Source organism: Tamandua tetradactyla, chromosome 12, assembly GCF_023851605.1.
Source record: "Tamandua tetradactyla isolate mTamTet1 chromosome 12, mTamTet1.pri, whole genome shotgun sequence".
In the NCBI taxonomy this organism is placed as follows: Eukaryota; Metazoa; Chordata; class Mammalia; order Pilosa; family Myrmecophagidae; genus Tamandua; species Tamandua tetradactyla.
Genome location: NC_135338.1, coordinates 55,231,774 through 55,257,120, shown reverse-complemented (window position 1 = coordinate 55,257,120; position 25,347 = coordinate 55,231,774). Strand labels below are relative to the sequence as shown.

At 38.3% G+C, this 25,347-nt stretch overlaps 1 protein-coding gene across 8 annotated transcripts in view; it reads right to left on the bottom strand.

Moving 5' to 3' along the window:
* Positions 1-25,347, bottom strand: part of PPP4R4 (protein phosphatase 4 regulatory subunit 4) — a 190,244-nt gene that overhangs the window by 87,547 nt on the left and 77,350 nt on the right. The gene's annotated exons all lie outside the window — the stretch shown is intronic.

Here is a 25,347-nt window from a genome sequence, read left to right as displayed (position 1 = left end):
ATTTTATAAATGAGTAAATGGTATATTTCCAAGTTAAAAAAAATTCCTTCTCAACAAAGGGAAATGTGCTAGACACATTTGTACTCAAATTCATTCTTTAGCCTAAATGGTATAAGAAAGCATTTTGTCAAAAAGTATAAAACACCCCCCACAGAGAAAAAAAATAGCTCTGCTCGAATAAACTTGTTTTAAATCCATCAAGAAGAAATACACAAAATAGAAAAGTATCAAACAAATCATTGGCTTATTCTAAAATACAAAATATTTTTTATTCATACATTTTGAAAGTAAACATAATAAAATTGATAAACTAATGTACCATAAATGGTGTCAGGTAAAGGAGGTCTAAAATTATGAACTTACAAATTTCTTTGAGGAAGTTATACTTTTAGACGTAATATGACTGATTATATTGAAATTAAATAATAAGGGTTTAAATATTAAAATATAAAGACTTAGGATATATAAGGTATCTGTGGTGTTGAGGGCCAGATATGCCAGAATTTTCAATAACCAGTAACAACGTACATATCTTTTCATTTTAAAATTATACTTTCAAAAGACTTTGAAGCTGAGTTAAGTATTAATAATAGGAATATACTAATTCTAATACACCTTTAACAATTAACTATGATACTGCATTCTTTCCCCTATCCCTGACTGCCATGTTCTGACTAAAATAAAGGATGGTACAAACTAGTTGGAAACACTGAAAATAAAATCTGAGAGGGAAAATAAAATGCACACAGTAAAGAAGCTATAGGTTTTACCCTTCTTAAAACCTGTATTTCAGCAATTAACAAGATTCATGAAGAAGTATACATAAAAATACTGAAGATACCTTTCCATAAAGGAAATGTCAATACCAATAATAGCTATCATATGACTAGTATAAATGCCCAACGAAATATCCTGTCACAAGCATACCAAAACAATAAAGAAGCAATTACATTTCAAGGCCATGGTTTATATCTGGAGAATTATGATAAGTCATTTATATATACATATATATAAATTACAATCATGAGTAATTTCAGGATGCAGTCTCAAAATGTAAATAAGCAGCAATCTAAAACTTTGCAAAGAAAGGATGGACTATCAAAGAAATATGTATTTAATGGATACAATAACTATAAGCAACCACTTCAAATGCTCCATTCCAGCAATATTTACTTGATTAAATATATTTGAAAACAAATTATAAATTTTGGGGGGTGAAATGGAATGGAAAGTTTGGCAAATACCTATAAGCAAATAGAAATAGGGCTCTCCTTCTAAGACTGCTTCTAAGTAGTCATAATACTTTTACCTTCTGTCCTGATCTCCCTCTAAAGTATATCAATGAAAATCAATTCTGAAAATAAAATTATTTTAACATCATTCACAGGTATTTATTAAGTAACAGCATCGTACTTTGCATTCTGGAAAATTGGAAAGAAGTTAAAGACACAGCTCCCTTACCCTTGAGTGACTTCTGTTGATTAAATACATTCATACATTCAACAAATATTTATTTAGTTACATTCAACTATATATTTAGTTATATTTAGTTATTTCAGCATCTGTGCTAGATGTTGAAACCTTAGCAACAAGTGGGACTGGTAATGTATCTGTTCTTGTGGAGCTTATGTTCTACCACTGTTAATTCTGTAATTAAAATTGTGGTAAATGCTATGGAGGAGAAGTACAAGATGTCATGACAGCCTCTAATGAATGACCTTTTCTCTTTTGGGGTATCAGAGAGGGCTTCACTGAGAAAAGGACAACTGAACTGAGACCTATGTGAAGAGAAATAAATAATTAGCAAAGTGTGAGATAAAGAAAGGTAGATAAGGAAGAAGAGAAGAGAAAGCATTCCCAGCATTGAAAAGCTAGAAGGAATATGATAGAATAAAGACAGTGACACAGGTCAGTGTACCATGAATAGAAGTGACAGAGAAGGTGAAGCTAGTGAAAAAGAGCCCAAATTATACAGGGCCTTTGAAGCATTAAACAAGAGAATATTCATATTTGCAGTTTAAAATACTTTTAAATACCACGTTAGCAATAAAATGGAAAATAAATTAGAAAGGGTGAAGTAGGTGAACTGAGTAGAGGTAGTCAGGCAAGGCTCACTTGGGAAGCTAGTACACTTCTCTGAGCAAACCCTCATGGTAGCTTGGACATGGGTGGGGTAGTGTAGTCAGAGAGAGGTAGATGGATTCAAGAAATAATTATGACATAAAATAGAGTCATATAATGGAGTAGTAAAAGAGTATATAACATTAAGGATAATTCCCCAAACCTAACTTGTTAACCTGGTAGATAATGGTAGGATGCATTAGGATAAGAAACAACAGAGGAGGCCCAGATATGAGGATACTTATCATGAGCTCAATTTGGGACTTGTAACTTTAAGATGCCTTTGAGATATCTCAGCAGAAATTACAAACAGGGAGTTGGATATATGGATCTGATCACTTGAAAAACTGCCTATAAGTAAGAGAATTTATATAGATAATATGTAAAGACATGGGGGTTAGGGGAGAATACATACAGAGAAAATAGAGACCAACATAATTTCACTCCCAACAAAAAAATGAATGTTTAAGAACCCCAAACTTAAAGAAAGAGATCTATTACAAGTGTTTTGGCAGAATATCTAATTCCAGGTTCTGAATTATTCTTAATGTATTATAAGAGATCAACTGTCCTGGGTTAGGGTGGGTGTGATGACAGGGTGTGATGAAGGGGTTTATGTATATGTAGAACATATCCAGACATATAAACACAGACATTTTGGATTAATATTGTTCTAAATTAAATCAAGGGAAAAATAAAAGGAAATTGAACTTTCTCTTTCAGTAATGACATACTAGGTAAATCTAACCAATTCTCATGAGGATAATTGTAAAAGCTAGACAAAATATAAAAATAATCTGCTGATTATTTTTCATATGCTGAAAACCATTTGAAAACTAACAAGGTAGTGAAGATTTACTCATCCAAGATGTAAGAAACAATGAAAATCCAGAAAGGTGAGCATGTAATTTGGGGCCTCCTTTTTCCCTGGGACATTTGCTGATTCTAGAAGCTCCTGAGGCTGAGGGTAAACATCTCTGCACTAGGAGTAAGGGTAAACATAAAGTAGACTGGCCTTTGCAGGGAAAGCAGCCCAGCTTCAAATTACCTAATACCTGAAACTGGATTAAGGTGAGCCTTTATTCCTAGTGCATGTAATTGTCTATCAGAGGTAAACATATATTTTTCTAGAGGAAGATAACACTCCAGGACTCAAATTACTTCTACAAATGATTTGTCAAATAAAAGAATCAATAATATCACACAATCAATAACATCCAGCCACACAAGGAGGTAAGAAAATATGAATGAGAACCATGAAATAGAAACAAGCCCAAAGGAATGCCAGCTGTTGGTGTTATCTGACACATACCCAGTTCAAGAGGATAAAAGACACAATTAGGGATTCAAAAGAAAATTCAAAGATATAAGAAAGGATGTGGCAGATTTTTAAAAGAATGGAATAGAAATTCTAGACCAAAAAACTACAATAACGAAAACCAGATTAGATAGAAATGAATTAGTGACATGGAAGATGGGTAAGCATAGAGCACTCAGATTGAAGTACAAAGAAAGAAAATGATGGAAAATAGGGGGGGAAAGTAAAAGACATAGAAAATACTATAAGAAGGTCTAATACATGTGACATTCGAGTTGTAGAAGAAGAAAAGAGAGAAGATAAGGCAGAAGCTTATTTGAAAAGATAATATTTAAGAATTTTCCAAAGCTGACAAAAGAAAATAAGCTACAGATTCAACATATCCTACATATGCCAAAAGGACAAATAAGAAAAATCTATGCTGTGGTGGTTTGAAGCTGTATGTACCTCCAGAAAAATGTGTTCTTAAATTTAATCCATTCCTATGATTTTGAACTCATTGTAAGTAGAACCTTTTGAAATTACTTTAGTTAAGAAGGGTATACAGCCCACCTTGATCAGGATGAGTCTTAATCCTATAATTGAAGTCCTTTTTAAGTGGAGTGAAATTCAGACAAATAGAGAAGAGAGAATCACAGGAAGCAAGAAGTTGGACATTGATGGAATGTGAAAGAGAAGGGATAAATCAGGACATGTCGCCATGTGCCTTGTCATGTGATAGAGGAGCCAAGGACTGAGAGAAGCTAGTCCTAGAATGCCACATTCTTCAAGAAGAAAGTATTACCTTGATGATGGCTTGATTTGGACTTTTAGCCTAAAAACCATCAGCGAATAAGTTCTCATTGTTTAAGCCATCCCATTTAATGGTTTGCCTGAGCAACCTAGGTAACTAAAACATACAGGGCAGCATAAAATCTTATGCCAGTTAAAAAAAAGTATGTACTTGTCATGGTCAGGTTCATGTGTCAACTTGGCCAGGTGGTGGTGCCCGTTTGTCTGGTTGGGCAAGTGCTGGCCTGTCTGTTGTTATGAGGACATTTCTTAGAATCAAATCAAGATCACATCAGCTACACCCACATCTGATTGCATTTGTAATCAGCCAACGGGAGTCCCCCGATGTTTGGAAAGGGTGGAGCCAAGAAACAGGTGGTCTCACCAGTGACCCCCAAGGTTGCATGTGGAAACCGCAAGGCCATTGCACAGGCCCTTGGAAAGGGTGGGACTGCCACTTTTCAAAGCCCTGAGGATAAATGACTCTCAGATTCTGAAATCTAATGGAGTTTGTCCGGTAGGTTTCCAGAATTGTTTGGGGCCTGTGATCTCCATGTTCCTAATAATCTCTTCATTTGGAAATGGGAATATGTATCCTATGACTGTCCCTCCTTTGTCATTGGCAGCAGACAACTTGTTCTGAGTTTTACAGGTCCAGAGCAAGAGGAGAATTTTGCCTTAGGGCAGACCATGCCTTTAGCCGATTTTGATGAGATTTTGTACTGTTTCTGACTCTGTATTGTATTTCTAGTGTTACTGAAATGGTCTAAGACCTTCTGATATTGTTATGGAATGAATGTGCTTTGCATTTAAAAAGAACATGTCTTTTAGAGGTCTGTATTAGTTAGGGTTCTCTAGAGAAACAGAATCAACAGGGAACACTCACAAATGCAAAACTTATAAAAGTGTCTCATGTGACCGTGGGAACACAGAGTCCAAAATCTGCAGGGCAGGCTGTGAAACCGACATTTCCGATGGTGGGTCTGGACAAACTCCAAAGGAGAGGCTCGCTGGCCGAAGCAGGAAGAGACCCTGCCTCTTCTGAATTCTCCTTAAAAGGTTTCCAGTAATTAGATTAAGCATCACTCATTGCAGAAGACACTCCCCTTGGCTGATTACAAATGGAATCAGCTGTGGATGCAGCTGAAATGATCATGATTTAATTCTATGAAATGTCCTCATCGCAACAGACAGGCCAGCACTTGCCCAAGCAGACAAACAGGTAATACCACTTGGCCAAGTTGATACATGAACCTAACCATGACACTCCACCCCTTGTCAACTCGGCAGCTATACATACCACCTTAAACCATACCTAATTTCTACATAAAAAACAATAAAACATACATTTTCTCTTTCACCTAACAATACTCAAATGTCCTGCATATAACTGGAAACACATTAAATCTCTCCAGAATAAGATTTGCACGTTGGGTAATATTCATTCTTAAATTTGATATCTTACAACTTAAATAGTATAACATGAAGAAAACAGCATTACAGTCCTCGTTCTATAACTGATCTCATGGTCGAAGTTCATATTTATCACTACCTTCTTCCACTACCCATTCCATGTTTCCTTTACCCTCAGCAAGCACTTCTGCTGGCTGTGGTTCTTTGCCTGGTGGGTGACTCAAACCTTTATTCCTAAAGTTTCAAAGCCACTGGTAGTCCTGCCTGGATTGGGTTGCTGCAGTTTTCCATTAATTTTAATCACAGGGCACGTGGACTAAAAGACACCCTAGGGGATCTCCTACATTCCAAGAAAACTCTTCTTTACCTCCATTACGTAGTTGCAGACCTACTTCCCCCTGATAGTCAGGGTCAATCATCCCAGACAATAATGTAATCCTCTTCTTGGCTTATTGATTCAGTGGCATAAGTAGCTCAAAGTGACCAGGTGGCAGTCTTAGATTCCAGTTCAATGGAATCATTGTTTTTCTCCTGGTGGAAGCACTCCCGTTTTGGAACTAAAACCTGTAAATAAGCACAGTTCAGGCTCACAGGAACAGGAAGCAGAAATTTTCCTAGTGGATTACATGGGATAATAGTGAGTAGTACCACTCCCATATACACCCCTTGGTTCCTGGACCCATGGATCCTGGCTATGAGAGAAAAAGCACCATACAGTGGATGCTGATTCAGAGCATATGCAGCTTCCTGGAAAACATTACCCCAGCCCTTCAAGGTATTGCCCCATAGTTGGCACTGTAGTCAAGTTTTCAAAAGGCCATTCCACCGTTCTATCAATCTAGTTGCTTTTGGATGATAGGGAAGATGGTAAGACCAGAGAATTCTTTAAGCATGTGCCCATTCCTGAACTTCATTTGCTGTGAAGTTTGTTCCTTGATCAGAAGCAATGCTGTGTGGAATACCATGATGATGGATAAGGCATTCTGTAAGCCCACAGGTGGTAGTTTTGGCAGCAGCATTGCGTGTAGAGAAAGCAAACCCATATCCAGAGTATGTATCTATTCCAGTTAGAAGAAATCGCTGCCCCTTCCATGAATGGAGGGGTCCAATGGAATCAACCAGACACCAAGTAGTTGGCTGGTCACCTCACGGAATGGTACCATATCAGGGGCTGAGTGTGGGTCTCTGCTGCTGGCAGTTTAGGCACTCAGTAGTGGCTGTAGCCAAGTCAGCCTTGGTGAGTAGAAGTCCATGTTGCTGAGCCCACGCATAACCTCCATCCCTACCACCATGACCACTTTGTTCATGAGTCCATTGGGCAATGACAGGAGTTGCTGGGGAAAGAGGCTGACTAGATTCCACAGAACGGGTCATCTTATCCACTTGATTATTAAAACCTTCCTCTGCTGAAGTCACCTTCTGGTGGGCATTCACATGGAAACAAATATGTTCATGTTTTTAGCCTACTCAAGAAAGGTCTATCCACATACTTCTTTCCCAGACCGCTTTGTCACCAATTTTCCAATTATGGTCTTTCCAAGCCCCTGACCATCCAGCCAAACCATTAGCAACAGTCCATGAATCGGTATACCAACGCAAATCTGGCAAGTTCTCTTTCCAAGCTAAATGAACAATCAGGTGCACTGCTTGAAGTTCTGCCCACTGGAAGGATTTCCCCTCACCACTGTCCTGCAAGGACACCACAGAAAGGGGTTTTAGTGCTACAGTTGTCCGCTTTCTGGTGGTACCTGTATATCATGTTGAACCATCTGTAAACTAGGCCCAAGTTTTCTCTTCCTTAGTCAATCCACTGTAAGGAACTCCCCAAGAGACCATAGCTCTGGTCTGAGAAAGAGAAGGTAATGTAGCAGGAGTGGAAACCATGGGCATCTGGCCCACTTCTTCATGTAATTTACTTGAGCCTTCAGGGCGTGCTCTGGCCCTATCTCGTATATACCATTTCCATTTTACAATACAGTGCTGCTGCACACGCCGAGCTTTATGACTTGGTGGGTCAGACAACACCCAACTCATGATAGGCAACTCACGTCTCATGGTAACTTGGTGGCCCATGGTTAAGTGTTTAGTCTCTACTAAGGCCCAGTAGCAGGCCAAAAGCTGTTTCTTAAAAGGAGAGTAGTTGTCTGCAGAAGATGGCAAGGCTTTGCTCCAAAATCCTAAGGGTCTGCATCATGATTCTCTTACAGGGGTCTGCCAAAGGCTCCAGACAGCATCTCTATTTGCCACTGACACTTCCAGCACTATTGGATCTGCTGGATCATATGGCCCAAGTGGCAGAGCAGCTTGTACATTAGCCTGGACCTGTCGCAGAGCCTCCTCTTCTTCAGGTCCCCACTCAAAATTAGCAGCCTTTCTGGTCACTCGATAAATGGGCTGGAGTAGCACACCCAAATGAGGAATATGTTGTCACCAAAATCCAAAGAGACCAACTAGGCATTGTGCCTCTTTTTTGGTCCAGGAGGGGCAAAATGCAGCAACTTATCTTTCACCTTAGAAGGGATATCTCAACATGCCCCACACCACTGGACACCTAGAAATCTCACTGAGGTGGAAGGCCCCTGTATTTTTGTTGCATTTATCTCCTATTCTCTGACATGCAAATGCCTTACCAGTAAGTATAGAGTAGTTGCTACTTCTTGCTCACTAGGTCCAACCAACATGATATCATCAATATAATGGACCAGTGTGATGTCTTGTGGGAGGGAGATACGATCAAGGTCCTTGTGGATACGGTTATGACATAGGGCTGGAGAGTTGATATACCCTTGAGGTAGGACAGTGAAAGTATATTGCTGACCTTGCCAGCTGAAAGCAAACTGTTTCTGGTGGTTCTTACTAATAGCTATTGAGAAAAAAGCATTTGCCAGATCAATAGCTGCATATCAGGTACCAGGGGATGTACTGATTTGCTCAAGCAATGATACTACATCTGGAACAGCAGCTGAAATTGGAGTTACCACCTGGTTGAGCTTACGATAATATACTGTCATCCTCCAAGACACATCTGTTTTCTGCACAGGCCAAATAGGAGAGTTGAATTGGGATGTGATGGGAATCAACACCCCTTCATCCTTCAAGTACTAAAGAGTGGCAGCAACCTCTGCAATTCCACCAGGAATCTGGTATTGCTTCTGATTTACTATTTTGCTCGGTAGGGGCAGTTCTAGTGGCTTCCACTTGGCCTTTCCCACCATAATAGCCCTCACTCCATGAGTTAGAGAGCCAATGTGGGGATTCTGCCAGTTGTTCAGTATGTCTATACTGATTATACATTCTGGAACTGGGGAAATAACTACAGGATGGGTCCGGTGGGCCCCCTGTGAGATGGACCTGAGCTAAAACTTCATTGATCACTTGGCCTCCATAAGCCCCCACTCTGACTGGTGGACCAGAGTGACATTTTGGGTTCCCTGGAATCAATGTCACTTCTGAACCAGTGTCTAATAATCCCTGAAATATCTGATAATTTCCTTTTCCCCAGTGCACAGGTATGCTGGTAAAAGGCCGACAGTCTCCTTGGGGAAGGCTTGGAGGAAGATTAACAGTATAAATATGTGGCAGTGTAACAGGGTTCTCCCCACAAGGGACCTGGCCTCTCCTTCTTTCAAGGGGCTCTGGGTATGTAAACTGTTTCAAGTCTGGAAATTGATTAAGGGGCCATGACTCTGTGTTTTTGTAATTCAGGTTAGACTTCTGTTCCCTTGACCTAGAACTCTTTTGTTTATACAGCTCCAAAAAGAATTTAGCAGACTGCCCTTCTATTGTATTTCTAGGTACCCCATGATTTACTAGCCAATGCCACAAATCTCTGCGAGTCATATAATTTTGACGCCTGCTTTGAGTTTGCTGTCTATTATAATAGCCACGTCTACCCTGTCTTTGGCGATTAAGTGCTGCCACCTGGATTCTGCCAACTTGGGATCCCATCATCCTCATTGTGTTTAAGGATTCCAGCTCAGTGACAGCAGTTCCTACAGTAATATCTGACCTACAGAGACGTGCAACCACAGAGCTCTTCAGGGATGACTGTGCTAGTCTCACAAATTTATTTCTCACTGTTCTGGTAAAAGGTGTATCCTCCGGACATTCCTGGGGCATAAGAGTAGGCTTTGCATGATAAATCCACTCTAACATTCCAATCTCTCTAAGCCTCTGGATCCCCTCATCTACATTATACCAGGGTAGTTCTGGCATTTCAACCTCAGGTAATGTTGGTAACCTTTTGATCCGTGTTTCAACCAACCATCCAAACAAACTGTTAATACCTTTTCTAACCCCTCAAGCAATAACACTGAATGCTGAATCTTTGCTTAGTGGGCCCATATCAATAAATTCAGCCTGATCCAGCCTTATATTCCTCCCACCATTATGCCACAGCCTTAAAATCCATTGTCACACATATTCCCCTGATTTTTGTCTATATAAATTGGAAAATTCACGCAGTTCTTTTGGAGTATAACATACCTCCTCATGCATGATACTTTGTACCTCACCTTTAGGGGTCTGTTGGGACTTCAGTCTAGTTATATGTCTGGAAGAAATGAGGGGTGATGGGGGTGGGTCATGAAAAGAATTAGAAATATCTTCCAAGCCATTTGCTTCAGGGCCTTCATTTGCAGTTTCATCTGGTGAAAAAGGATTAATCACTCTAGAGCTAATCCTTCAGGAGGAGGTTGGGTGGCAAACTCCTCAAAGCAGGCCAGTGGTGGGGCAGTTATGTCTTCAGGGCAAACTATTACAGGGTTATCTAGAGAAGACTCAGCATGATCTAGGGTTTTAACCTCACCTCTGACATCATTATCAATCCATATGTCACCATCCCATTTTTCAGGGTCCTACTCCTTTCCAATCAATGCCCTCACTTTAACGGCAGACACCATGCAAGACTGAGATTTCAGTTTACGTTGTAAAGTTGCTACTCTAACAATAAGATTCTGAGTCTGATTTTCAGAGATCTCAAGTCTACGGCTACAGGAAATAAATTTTTCCTTCAGGATACTCATAGAAATATCTGTCAGACGGCGCTTAAGCTTCTCGTTTGAAGCCTTAAGCCTATCCCTTTCACTCCTTAATGTAGCCAGTGTATCTAACAACAATCAGCCAACATCTCTATACCTCTTATTTCTACAAAATTCTGTAAAGGTGTCAAAAACATTATCCCCCAGAGCCTGGCTTTGTACAAGCAAAGCATTAGGAGAATTGAATGGTGATACTTTGACTATCACTTTTGCCAACTCATTCCATGGATTGGGAGTGTCATTCTGATTATGGGAATCAGAGTCCTTAGTGCCCTTGAGTCCAGTCAGAGTAGAAAACCATTCATAAAAACCCATTTTTAAGATTCTGTTTCTTAAGAACCACTTCTGGTACCAAAATGTATTAGTTAGGGTTCTCTAGAGAAACAGAATCAACAAGGAACACTCGCAAATATAAAATTTATAAAAGTGTCTCATGTGACTACAGGAACACAGAGTCCAAAATCTGCAGGGCAGGTTGTGAAGCCAACGATTCAATATTGCTAGATTGAATCTTTTTTATTGTTTCCATGGAGATGTGACCCACAAATTGTAGGGGGTAACTTTTGATTAGATGGTTTCCATGGAAATGTGTCTCTATCCATTCAGGGTGGAGTTGTTTGATGGAGTTCTTTAAGAGGGAACAATTTTGCAAAAAGCTTTAGAGCAACCAGAACCAACAGAGTCTACACAACCAGAGATCTCTGAAGATGAAGAAGGAAAATAACCCCACCGGAACTTCATGAAACAAGAAGCCAGGAGAGAAAGCTAGCAGATGTTGTAACATGCCCTCGCAGCTGAGAGAGAAGCCCCAAACTTCAATCATCTTTCTTGAGTGAAGGCACCCTCCTGTTGGTACCTAAATTTGGACATTTTCATGGCCTTAGAGTGGTAAACTTGCAACTTATTAAATTCCCCTTTTTTAAACCTGTTTCAGTTCTAGTATATCACATTCTGGCAGCTTATGAGGTAATACAGATGGTATACAAGAAAAAGTACAATCAATGCAAGCTAGGGTTTATAGTCAACAGTAACACTGTAATATGCTTCCACTGAATGTAACAAAGGCACTATGCCAAAATTAAATGTCAACAAGTGGGGGACATGAGAAAACAATATGGATTCTTTGTGAAAAAAAAAAGGAAATGTCTTTATGTAGATTATAGTGGCAGAGGCATATCTATATACTCAGCTTGGATTGTATGATGTGGGAATGAAATTGTTTAAAAATGAACAGAGAGAAACAAGCACTAGAGAAAATGCAGAGAAAGAGATGTATCTATCCATTGTCATAAAGAGATGTATCAAGGGGTGTGGCCAAGACGGCGGCTTAGCAATGTGCGCATTTTAGTTCATCCTCCAGAATAACTACTAAATAATCAGAAACAGTACAGAACAGCTCCTGGGGCCATGTCAGTGACCAGACACACAGCGTACCCCAGTCTGGATCAGCTGGACTGGTTGCGAGCCTCCGCAGAACCATGAGTTCCCCAAGCCGCTATGGCCGGTGCCCCACCCCCACAGGCTGTTTCCCAGAGGGGAAAGGAAAGAGTCCTTACCAGCACCAGGGAATGAGTCCAACCAAACACCAACTGTGGCATTAACAAATTCTGACTACTAAGAAGAGGCCCCCAGGTCAGGTGAACCTGGTCAAAGCGGAAGTCACTCACTGGCTAATGGAAAAAGAAAAAAAGAAAAGAAATAGAGGTTTTTGTAGCTGTGTTTCTACAAAGGCTTGACTGTCTCTGGATTCAGCAGCAGGACTTCTCAGGCTGCAACTGCCCCAGGCATAGGCAGAAACAAACTCCTTTCAGGGCTTGTCTCGAGCCTGTGCCTTCCCCAGGGGAGAGGTGAAGCCAACTCAGGTGGAATCCCTCCCTCAAGGAATTCAGAACCCAGGGCTTGGTAATTTGAAGCCATTAAAACAAGCCTACAACCTCTCCTCTGTCTCCATCACGCCCCCAGCAAGGAGAGTCTTCCAAAGTTAAAGGTGCCACATCATCTTATGCTGGTGGGACCTGCAGCCAGACAAGCACCACATATTGGGCAGGATAAGAAAAACAGAGTCTAGAGACTTCACAGGAAAGTCTTTTAACCTGCTGGGTCTCACCCTCAGGGAAAACCAATGCAGGTGACTCTTACCCCCTGAAAGGAGGCCAATTTAGTCCAGAAAAACCCAGCTGGAATCTGTAATACCTACACAGACCCTCCTAAGGGTGGGGGAGAAAAGGCACCATACAAGCAGGGCAAGAAACAGGAAAACAAGAACCAAAAGATTTTCATCTGTTAAACAAAACCTAAGCTAGAGGTCCAGAAAAAGCTGAACTGAATGTCAAAGAACAGATAGACAACAGATTCATCCAGCAAGAAAATCCTAGGTAAGAGAAGTGAAAAGAATCTCCAGAATAAATTAATTGAGGTAATTAAAAGTCTAGGCTCCAGCAAAAAGTAACAAATCACACCAGGAAAATTGAAGATATGGCCCAGTCAAAGGAACAAACCAACAGTTCAAATGAGATACAAGAGCTGATTCAGAATATATGAACAGACATGGAAAACCTCATCAAAAACCAAATCAATGAATTGAGGGAGGATATGAAGAAGGCAAGGAATGAACAAAAAGAAGGAATGGAAAGTCTGAAAAAGGAAATCACAGAACTTATGGGAATGAAAGGCACAGCAGAAGAGATGAAAAAAACAATGGAAACCTACAATGGTAGATTTAGAGAGACAGAGGATAGGATTAGTGAACTGGAAGATGGAACATCTGAAATCCAACAAGAAACAGAAACTATAGGGAAAAATGGAAAAATATGAGCAGGGACTCAGGGAATTGAATTATAATAGGAAGTGCACAAATATACATGTTGTGGGTGTCCCAGAAGGAGAAGAGAAGGGAAAAGAAGGAGAAAAACTAATGGAGGAAATTATCACTGAAAATTTCCCAACTTGTATGAAAGACTTAAAATTAAAGATCCAAGAAATGCAGCGTACCCCAAAGAGAATAGATCCAAATAGACGTACTCCGAGACACTTACTAATCAGAATGCCAGAGGTCAAAGAGAAAGAGAGGATCTTGAAATAAGCAAGAGAAAGCAATTCATCACATACACGGGAAACCCAATAAGACTATGTATAGATTTCTCAACAGAAACCATGGAAGCGAAAAGACAGTGGGATGAGGTATTTAGATTACTAAAAGAAAAAAATGCCCACGAAGAATTCTATACCCAGCAAAATTGTCCCTCAAAAATGAGGGAGAAATTAAAACATTTTCAGACAAAAAATCACTGAGAGAACTTGTGACCAAGAGAACAGTTCTGCAAGAAATACTAAAGGGAGCACTAGAGACAGATACAAAACCACAAAAGAAAGAGGTGTGGAGAAGAATGTAGAGAGAAGGAAAATTAGATATGACATATAAAATCCAAAAGGCAAAATGGTAGAAGAAAGTACTACCCATACAGTAATAACACTAAATGTTAACGGATTGAACTCCCCAATCAAAAGACAAAGACTGGCAGAATGGATTAAAAAACAGGATCCTTCTATATGCTGTCTACAGGAAACACTTCTTAGACCCAAAGATAAACATAGGTTGAAAGTGAGAGGTTGGGAAAAGATATTTCATGTGAATAACAACCAGAAAAGAGCAGGAGTAGCAATACTAATATCCAACAAATTAGACTTCAAATGAAAAATAGTTAAAAGAGAAAAAGAAGGATACTATGTACTAATAAAAGGAACAATTCGGCATGAAGACATAACAATCATAAATATTTATGCACCAAATCAGAATGCTCCAAATCCATGTGGCAAACACTGCAAAAACTGAAAAGAGAAATAGACGCATCTACCATAATAGTTGGAGACTTCAATTCCCCACTCTGATCAATGGACAGAGCATCTAGACAGACGATTAATAAAGAAACAGAGAATTTGAATATTACAATAAATGAGCTAGACTTAACAGACATTTATAGGACATTACACCCCACAAGAGCAGGACACACCTTTTTCTCAAGTACTCATGGATCATTCTCAAAGATAGACCATATGCTGGGTCACAAAGCAAGTCTCAACAAATTTAAAAAGACTGAAATCATACAAAACACTTTCTCAGATCATAAAGGAATGAAGCTGGAAATCAATAATAGGCAAAGCGCCATAAAATTCACAAATATGTGGAGGCTCAACAACACATTCTTAAACAACCAGTGGGTCAAGGAAGAAATTACAAGAGAAATCAGTAAATATCTCAAGGCAAACGAAAATGAAAACACAACATATCAAAACTTATGGGATGCAGCAAAGGCAGTGCTAAAAGGGAAATTTATTGTCCTAAATGCCTATATCAAAAAAGAAGAAAGGGCAAAAATTCAGGAATTAACTGTCCACTTGGAAGAACTAGAGAAAGAATAGCAAACTAACCCCAAAGCAAGCAAAAGAAAAGAAATAACAAAGATTAGAGCAGAAACAAATGAAATTGAGGACATGAAAACAATTGAGAAAATCAATAAAACCAGAAGCTGGTTCTATGAGAAAATCAATAAGATTGATGGGCCCTTAGCAAGACTGACAAAAAGAAAAGAGAGGATGCAAATAAATAAGATCAAAAATGGAAGAGGAGACATAATCACTGACCCCACAGAAATAAAGGAGATAATAACAGGATGCTATGAACAACTATATGCTAATAAATACAACAATGTAGATGAAATGGACAACTTCCTAGAAAGGCATGAACAACCAACTTTGACTCGAGAAGAAATAGCTGACCTCAACAAACCAATCACAAGTAAAGAAATTGAATCAGTCATTAAGAAGCTCCCCAAAAAGAAAAGCCCAGGACCAGATGGCTTCACATGTGAATTCTACCAAACATTCCTGAAAGAATTAGTACCAATCCTGCTCAAACTCTTCCAAAAAATTGAAGAGGAGAGAAAGCGGCCTAATTCATTCTACGAAGCCAACATCACCCTCGTACCAAAGCCAGACAAAGATATTTCAAAAAAAGAAAACTACAGACCAATCTCTCTAATGAATATAGATGCAAAAATCCTCAACAAAATTCTAGCAAATTGAATCCAGCAACACATTAAAAGAATTGTACATCATGACCAAGTAGGATTCATCCCAGGTATGCAAGGATGGTTCAACATAAGAAAATCAATTAATGTAATATACCATATCAACTAATCAAAGCAGAAAAACCACATGATCATCTCGATTGATGAAGAAAAGGCATTTGACAAAATTAAACATCCTTTCTTGTTGAAAACACTTCAAAGGATAGGAATAGAAGGGAACGTCCTTAAAATGATAAAGGGAATATATGAAAAACCCACAGCTAATATTATCCTCAATGGGGAAAAACTGAAAACTTTCCCCCCTAAGATCAGGAACAAGACAAGGATGTCCACTATCACCACTGTTATTCAACACTGTGTTGGAAGTTCTAGCCAGAGCAATCAGACAAGAAAAACAAATACAAGGCATCAAAATTGGAAAGGAAGAAGTAAAACTCTCACTGTTTGCAGATGATATGATACTATATGTCAAAAGTCCTGAAAAAATCCACAGCAAAACTACTAGAGCTAATAAATGAGTACAGCAAAGTGGCAGGTTACAAGATCAACATTCAAAAATCTGTAGTGTTTCTATACACTAGAAATGAAATGAACAATCTGAGGGGGAAATCAAGAAACGAATTCCATTAACAATTGCAACCAAAAGAATAAAATATTTAGGAATAAATTTAATAAAGAGACAAAAGACCTATACAAATAAAACTACAAGAAATTGTTAAAAGAAATCACAGAAGACCTAAATAGATAGAAGGGCATACTGCGTTCATGGATTGGAAGACTAAATAGAGTTAAAATACCAATTCTACCTAAATTGATTTACAGATTCAATGCAATATTAATCAAAATCCCAACAACGTACTTTTCAGAAATAGAAAAATCAATAAGCAAATTTACCTGGAAGGGCAGGGTGCCCCGAATTGCTAAAAGTATCTTGAGGAGAAAAAAACGAAGCTGGAGGTCTCACACTGCCTGACTTTAAGGCATATTATGAAGCTACAGTGGTCAAAGCAGCATAGTACTGGCATAAAGATAGATATATTGACCCATGGAATCGAATAGAGTGTTCAGATATAGACCCTCTCATCCATGGACATTTGATCTTTGATAAGGCAGTCAAAGCCAACTCACCTGGGACAGAACAGTCTCTTCAATAAATAGTGCCTAGAGAACTGGATATCCATATGCAAAAGAATAAAAGAGGTCCCATATCTCACACCCTATACACAAGTTAACTCAAAATGGATCAAAGATCAGTGACTGGAAAAGTATTTACAAGCCCCCTTCGGGGAATGGTGAGAGTGGGGAGAAATTCAACTTCCCCAAGTTGAATTCTGGATATTCTCACAAGCAGTGTGGACAACCAAAGCTATAGGCTGAGCCCCCAGTCTTGGGGTTTGTTCACATGAAACTTAACCCCACAAAGGATAAGTCAAGTCTACTTAAAATTTAGGCCTAAGAGCCACCCCGAAGAGAGCCTTTTGTTGCTCAGATGTGGCCCCTCTCTCCAGCCAACACGACGAGCAGTCTCACCACCCTCCCCCTCTCTGCGTGGGACATGACTCCCAGGGGTGTGGACCTTCCTGGCAACGTGGAACAGAGATCCTGGAATGAGCTGACACTCAGTATCAAGGGACTGAGAAAAACCCTAGAATGAGCTGAGAATTAACATCAAGGGATTGAGAGAAACTTCTCGACCAAAAGGGGGAAGAATAAAATGACACAAAGTGTCAATGGCTGAGAGATTCCAAACAGAGTCGAGACATTATCCTGGAGGTTATTCTTACACATTAAGTAGATATCACCTTGTTGTTCAAGATGTAGTGGAGAGGCTGGAGGGAACTGCCTGAAAATGTAGTGCTGTGTTCCAGTAGCCATGTTTCTTGATGATGATTGAACAATGATATAGCTTTCACAATGAGACTCTGCGAATGTGAAAACCTTATGTCTGATGCTCCTTTTAGCTACTATATCAACAGAAGAGTAGAACATATGGAATAAAAATAAATAATAGGGGAAACAAATGTTAAAATAAATTCAGTTTGAAATGCTAGTGGTAAATGAAAGCGAGGGGTAAGGGGTATGGTATGTATAGTCTTTTTTTTCTCTATTATAATTTTATTTCTTTTTCTGTTGTCTTTTTATTTCTTTTTCTAAATCGATGCAAATGTACTAAGAAATGATGAATATGCAACTATGTGATGATATTAATAATTACTGATTATATATGTAGAATGGAATGATATCTAAATGCTTTGTTTGTTAATTTTTTTTAATTAATAAAAAAAGTTTTAAAAAAATGGATCAAAGATCTACACATTAGGTCTAAGACCATAAAACAGGTGGAGGAAAATGTAGGGAAATATCTTATAAATCTTACAATTGGAGGCAGTTTTATAGACCTTACACCCAAAGCAAGAGCACTGAAGAAAGAAAGAAATGGGAACTCTTCAAAATCAAACACTTCTGCGCATCAAAGAACTTCATGAAGAAAGTAAAAAGACAGCCTACACAATGGGAGACAATATTTGGAAATGACATATCAGATAAAGGTCTAGTATCCAGAATTTATAAAGAGATTGTTCAACTCCACAACAAAAAGACAGCCAATCCAATTACAAAATGGGAAAAAGACTTGAACAGACACTTCTCAGAAGAGGAAATACAAATGGCCAAAAGGCACATGAAGAGATGCTCAACGTCCCTGGCCATTAGAGAAATGCAAATCACAACCACAATGAGATATCATCTCACACCCATCAGAATGGCCATTATCAACAAAACAGAAAATGACAAGTGCTGGAGAGGATGTGGAGAAAGAGGGACACTTATTCACTGTTGGCGGGAATGTCAAATGGTGCAACCGCTGTGGAAGGCAGTTTGGCAGTTCCTCAAAAAGCTGAATATAGAATTGCCATATGACCCAACAATACCATTGCTAAGTATCTACTCAAAGGACATAAGGGCAAAAACACAAAAGGACATTTACACAACAATGTTTATAGCAGCATTATTTACAATTGCAAAGAGATGGAAACAGCCAAAATGTCCATCAACAGACAAGTGGCTAAACAAACTGTGGTATATACATACGATGGAATATTATGCAGCTTTAAGACACAATAAAGTTATGAAGTATGTAACAACATGGATGGACCTTGAGAACATTATGCTGAGTGAGACTAGCCAAATACAAAAGGACAAATGCTGTATAGTCTCACTGATATGAACTGACATTAGTGAATAAACTTGGAATATTTCATTGGTAACAGAGACCATCAGGAGATAGAAATAGGGTAAGATATTGGGAAACTGGAGCTGAAGGGATACAGACTGTGCAACAGGACTGAATACAAAAACTCAGAAATGGACAGCACAATATTACCTAACTATAATACAATTACGTTAAAATACTGAATGAAGCTGCATGTGAGAATGATAGAGGGAGGAGTGCTGGGGGCATAAATCAAATCAGAAAGAAAGATAGATGTTAAAGACTGAGATGGTATTATCTAGGAATGCCTAGAGTATATAATAATAGTGACTAAATGTACAAATTTTAAAAATGTTTGTGCATGAAGAAGAACAAAGGAGTGTCATTACTGCAGGGTGCTGAAAATAGATGGTAATTAATATTTTTAAATGTCACCTTGTGTGTGAGACTAAAGCAAAAAATGTTTATTTGGTACAAAATTTATATTTTGACTAGTACATTTCCTAATATAACTTATGTAGATAGTTTTATTGAATACCATAAGTACTTGGAATCTCAGGTAGGACATGAGATTTTGTTGGTTTGTCCAGAGTGAATCCAGTGTGATTCAATCATTGAGTGGAAAGTATTTGTAAAGCCCCCTTCGGGGAATGGTGAGAACGGGGAGAAATTCAACTTCCCCAAGTTGAATTCTTTCTTTTTTTTTTTTGCATGGGCAGGCACAGGGAATCGAACCCGGGTCTCTGGCTCAGCAGGCAAGAATTCTGCCACTGAGCCACGGTTGCCCACCCCCAAGTTGAATCCTTGATATTCTCACAAGCAGTGTGGACAACCAAAGCTATAGGCTGAGCCCCCAGTCTTGGGGGTTGTTCATATGAAACTTAACCCCACAAAGGATAAGTCAAGTCTACTTAAAATTTAGGCCTAAGAGTCACCCCCAAGAGAGTCTCTTTTGTTGCTTCAGATGTGGCCTCTCTCCAGCCAACACAACAAGCAATCTCACCACCCTCCCCCTGTCTACGTGGGACATGACTCCCAGGGGTGTGGACCTTCCTGGCAACATGGGACAGAAATCCTAGAACGAGCTGAGACTCAGCATCAAGGGATTGAGAAAAACCCTAGAATCAGCTGAGACTTAGCATCAAGGGATTGAGAAAACCTTCTCGACCAAAAGGGGGAAGAGTGAAATGAGACAAAGTATCAATGGCTGTGAGATTCCAAACAGAGTCCAGAGGTTATCCTGGAGGTTATTCTTATGCATTAAGTAGATATCACCTTGTTATTCAAGATGTAATGGAGAGGCTGGAGGGAACTGCCTGAAAATATAGAGCTGTGTTCCTGTAGCCATGTTTCTTGAGGATGATTGAATAATGATATAGCTTTCACAATGTGACTGTGTGATTGTGAAAACCTTGTGTCTGATGCTCCTTTGATCTACCTTGTCAACAGACGAGTAGAACATATGGAATAAAAATAAATAATAGGGGGAACAAATGCTAAAATAAATTTAGTTTGAAATGCTAGTGATCAATGAAAGCAAGGGGTAAGGGGTATGGTGGGTATAATCTTTTTTTTTCTTTTCTGTTTTCATTTTATTTCTTTTTCTATTGTCTTTTTATTTCTTTTTCTGAATTGGTGCAAATGTTCTATGAAATTATGAATATGCAACCAAGTGATGATATTGTGAATTACTGATTATATATGTTAATGTTTTATTTGGTTTGTTAAAATTTTTTTAATTAATAAATAAATAAAAAGAGATGCATCTATTAACTGGGGTAGAGAAATTGAAAGGTGCAATCCCTTGGAGGACAGTGTGGTGGTTCCACAGGAGATTAGGTGTGGGGTTGCCAAATGATCCTGCAACCCCATTGCTCAGTATTTACCTGGAGGAACTAAGTGTGGGAACAAGAATGAACATTAACACACTGGTGTTTATGGCTGTCGTGTTCCCAATTCGCAATGGATGGAGGTGGCCTAAGGGTACAACGACTGACAGATGAATGTAAGGGGGAACTATGATGTATACATACAATGGACTACTGAGCAGCCACAAGAAGGAATGAAGTTGTAGGACATGCAACTAGGTGTTATGAATCTTAAGGATCGTATGTTGAATAAGATGTCAGGAACAAAAAGATAAGTATTACCATGCTTCGATCATATGGACTAACTATAATATAAAAACTCGGTGAACTGAAATCAAGAGCATGGGTATCAGGTTGGAGTCTATTGTAAAGGGTCCTAGATCATAAGCTCTTACAGCAGTCACATATATTCAGGAGTTGTAACTGTCATTTCTAAATTCTGAGATACTGAGCTGTTTGTATAAAACTTGGTTATTTTAAGAAACTTCAAGTATTTATGTGACACCTGAGACTCAGAGTTAGAGCTCTGAAGCTATGAAAATCAGCAGTACCCCATACAGGAACAGTTTAAAAAGTTGAAAAACAGATCAGACTACGACTAAAGATATGAGGTAAGCTGATCTGGATAGGACTATGGTAGACCAAAATAGAAGGTAAAAGATGATAACATCCATATTTTAAAACTTCAATTTCTGTGTGAGACCAAAGTGAGAGATGTTTACTTGGTGATAAATTTATATTTTGGGTAGCTCATTACCTGATTTAACTTGTACGGTCAGTTTAGTTGAATACCATAAGTACATGGAATCTCAAATAGGGCGTGAGATTTTGTTGGTTTGTCCAGGTTAGTGTGATGCCTGATATACCTGAGAGCAATCTGGCCACTGAATAAAGAAGTATTTTTCTATACTTCTGAGGGGCTGAGGAGAAAGGAGGAAATATTCAACTTCCCCATTTGGAGAATTTCTGATATCTTGCAAACAGCGGGGACAGCCAAATCAACAGGCTGAACCCTCAATCTTGGGGTTCACCCTATGAAACTCATTCCTGCAAAGAATAGCCTAAACTACTTAAAATTAGGCCTAAGAGTTACCCCCAGAGAACTTCTTTTGTTGCTCCGATGTGCCCTTTCTCTCTAAGCCAACTGAGCAGTTGAACTCACTGCCCTCCCCCTACTCCCAGGGGGGTAAATCTCTCTGGCAACATGGGACAGAACTTCTGGAAAGAGCCAGGACTGGGTATGATGGGATTGAGAAAGCCTTCTTGGCAAAATGGAGGAGAAAGAAATAAGATTAAGTTTCAATGTCTGAGAGATTTCCAACAGAGTCAAGAGGGTATCCTGGAAGTTATTCTTATGCATTATATAGATGTCCCTTTTTAGTTTATGGTGTATTGGAGTGGCTAGAGGGAAGTATCTGAAACTGTTAAGCTGTGTACCAGTAGCCTAGATTCTTGAAGACAACTGTATAAAGATACAACTTTTACAATGTGACTGTGTGATTGTGAAAACCTTGTGTCTGACGTTCCTTTTATCCAGGATATGGACAGATGAATAAAAAAATAATGTTAACAAATAAATAAATAATGGGGGTAAGGGATAAAAATAAATTAGGTAGGTGGAAATATTAGTGGTCAATGAGAGAGAGGGTTAAGGAGTATGGCATATATGAGTTTTTTCTTTTTTCTTTTTATTTCTTTCTCTGGAGTGATACAAATATTCTAAAAAATGATCATGGTGATGAATACATAACTATGTAATGATATTGTGAGCCACTGATTGTACACCATTTATGGACTGTATATGTGTAAAGATTTGGCAATAAAAATATTAAAATACTAAAGAATATTAAGAAGACAATGTGTGAGCATAAAGAAGAATTTAAGAGTTTAAAAAGAAACATAGAAATTATGGGGGTGAAAGGCACAATAATGGAGATTAAAAATGTACTAGAGGCAAACAACAGTAGATTTGAATAGACAGAAGAATCACTGAACTAGGAGACAGGAAAATCGAAATCATACAATTAGAAGAGACAGAAAAAATTGAGCAGGGTCTCATGGAATTGAATAACAGAATGAAGTGCACAGACATACACATCATGGGTGTCCCAGGAGTAGAAGAGAAGGGAAAAGCGGCAGAAAGAATATGTGAGGAAATAATGGCCAAAATTTTCCAACTCTTATGAAAGACATAAATACACATGTCCAAGAAGTACAACGTACTCCAAATAGAAGAAATCCTAATAGATCTACTCTAAGACACATAAAATCGGAATGTCAAATGCCAAAAATAAATTGAGAATTCTGAAAGCAGGAAGAGAAAAAGCAATTTGAACTTAATAAAACTACCAACTTTTCATCAGAAAATTGGAGGTGAGAAGGCAATGGTATGATACATCTAAGGTACTGGAAGAGAAAAACTGCCAGACCAAAATTCTTTATCTGGAAAAACTGTCCTTCAAAAACGAGGCAAAGTGGGTGAGCCATGGTGGCTCAGAAGGCAGAGTTCTCGCCTGCCATGCAGGAGATCTGGGTTCGATTCCCGGTGCCTGCCTGTGCAAAAAAAAAAAATGAAGCAGAGTTTAAAATATTCACAGATAAACAAAAATTGAGAGAGTTCATCAACAAAAGACATTTCTACAAGAATTACTAAAAGGAGTCCTGCAGGTTGAAAGGAAAAGACAGAAGAGAATGGTTTGGAGTAATATGAAGAAATGAAGATCTTCAGTAAAGGTATTTAAAAGAGTGAATGCAAAACCCAAAAGTACTGTATCCTCAATACAAACTCTACTTTTAATCCCTGTAAGTCAGAATACAATTGAACAAGAAAAAGGCATATTTCCTGACAATGGACACACAAAATATAAAAAGGTAACATGGGATAAAAAAAAAGCGTAAGGAAGGGTAACAGGGAGCAGAGAACATGGATGCTATTGAATTAAGTTGGTATCTTTTCAAATTAGTAGGTTGTATATGTAGGTGTGCAATAAAATGGATGTGAAATATATTTTCAGGCTAAGAAAAACTAGAATTTTTCACCAGCATACTTGTACTAAAGGAAATACTAAAGGGCGTTTTTCAGACAGAAGGAAAATTATTCCAGGTAGAAAGCCAGAGATACAACAGACAACAAAAAATGATCAACATGTTGGTAAATCCAAATAAATATTGGTTATATAAAACAACACCAACAATATCTTGCGGGGCTTAAAATATAGAAATCACTAAAATATCTGGCAACCATAACACATAAGTTAGAAGAGGAATAAATGGAGTTAAAATGTTGTGAGGCCCTTGCAATATGCGAGAAGAGGGTAAATATACCAATGAACGTTGAGCTTTGATTAGCTAGATGTCTTTGCTGTAATTTCTAAAGCCATTAACAAATGAAAAGTAAAAACAGGTATAAAGCTTCCAACCTAACAGAAGGGGGAAAGCATAGTAATAAAACCACTTAATCAATGCCAAAGAAGGAAAGAAATGAGAGCAAAAGGAACACAGAACTCGTGATAATAGAAAATAGTAAAATGATACATGCAATTACATTAAATATAAATATAAATGTTTAATGCAATTACATTAAATATAAATGTTTACGTTAATTGGAACTAAATGCTCCAATTAAAATACAGACTATCAGACTGTATGAAAATACAGTCATGTTTACAAACAAAAAAATTAAAACATTAGGATGAGTCACAGAATGGTGAAGGATATTTCAACATGTAACCAGCGAAAAGCATGGATCCAGAATATACAAAGAAATATTATAAATCAATTAGAAAGAGATGACAATTCAATAGGAAAATGAACAATAAGCTTGAACAGGTGTTTCACAAAGAAAATCTCCAAATGACCAATAAATATATGAAAATTTCTCATGAGCAATCATTGAAATATACACTCACTAGAAAAGCTAAAATATAAAAAATATATATTATTAAAATGATACTAGGTGTTAGTGGAGATATAGAACAGGAACTCTCAAGCTCTGCTAGCAGAAATGTATATTGGTACAAATCATTTGAGAAACAGTTTTGCATTTTCTACAAACATACACAAACTCAGCAATCCCACAATAAGAGACCAAATCAAAAATATTTACAGTAGACCATACACCCCCCCCCCCAAAAAAAAAGTTAAAAAAAATAATAATCACAGGGCCACGGTGGCTCAGCAGGCAGACTTCTCACCTGCCATGCCGGAGACTCGGGTTTGTTTCCCGGTGCCTGCCCATGTAAAAAAAAATAATAATCATAGCAATATTATTTGCAGTGGACAAAAACTAGAAACAACCTAAACGTTCATCAACAGTAGAACAACTGAATGAATTGTGACACATTCCTACAATGGCACACAATAAAGCAATGAAAATGAATATAGTCATTTGCAACAATAAACATGAATCTCACAATGTTGAAAGAGCTATCCACAAAAGAATATATGCTGTGTGTGTGTATATATACATTTATCTGTTTATATATATTATGTGTATTTATATATATTTATATATGTGCAT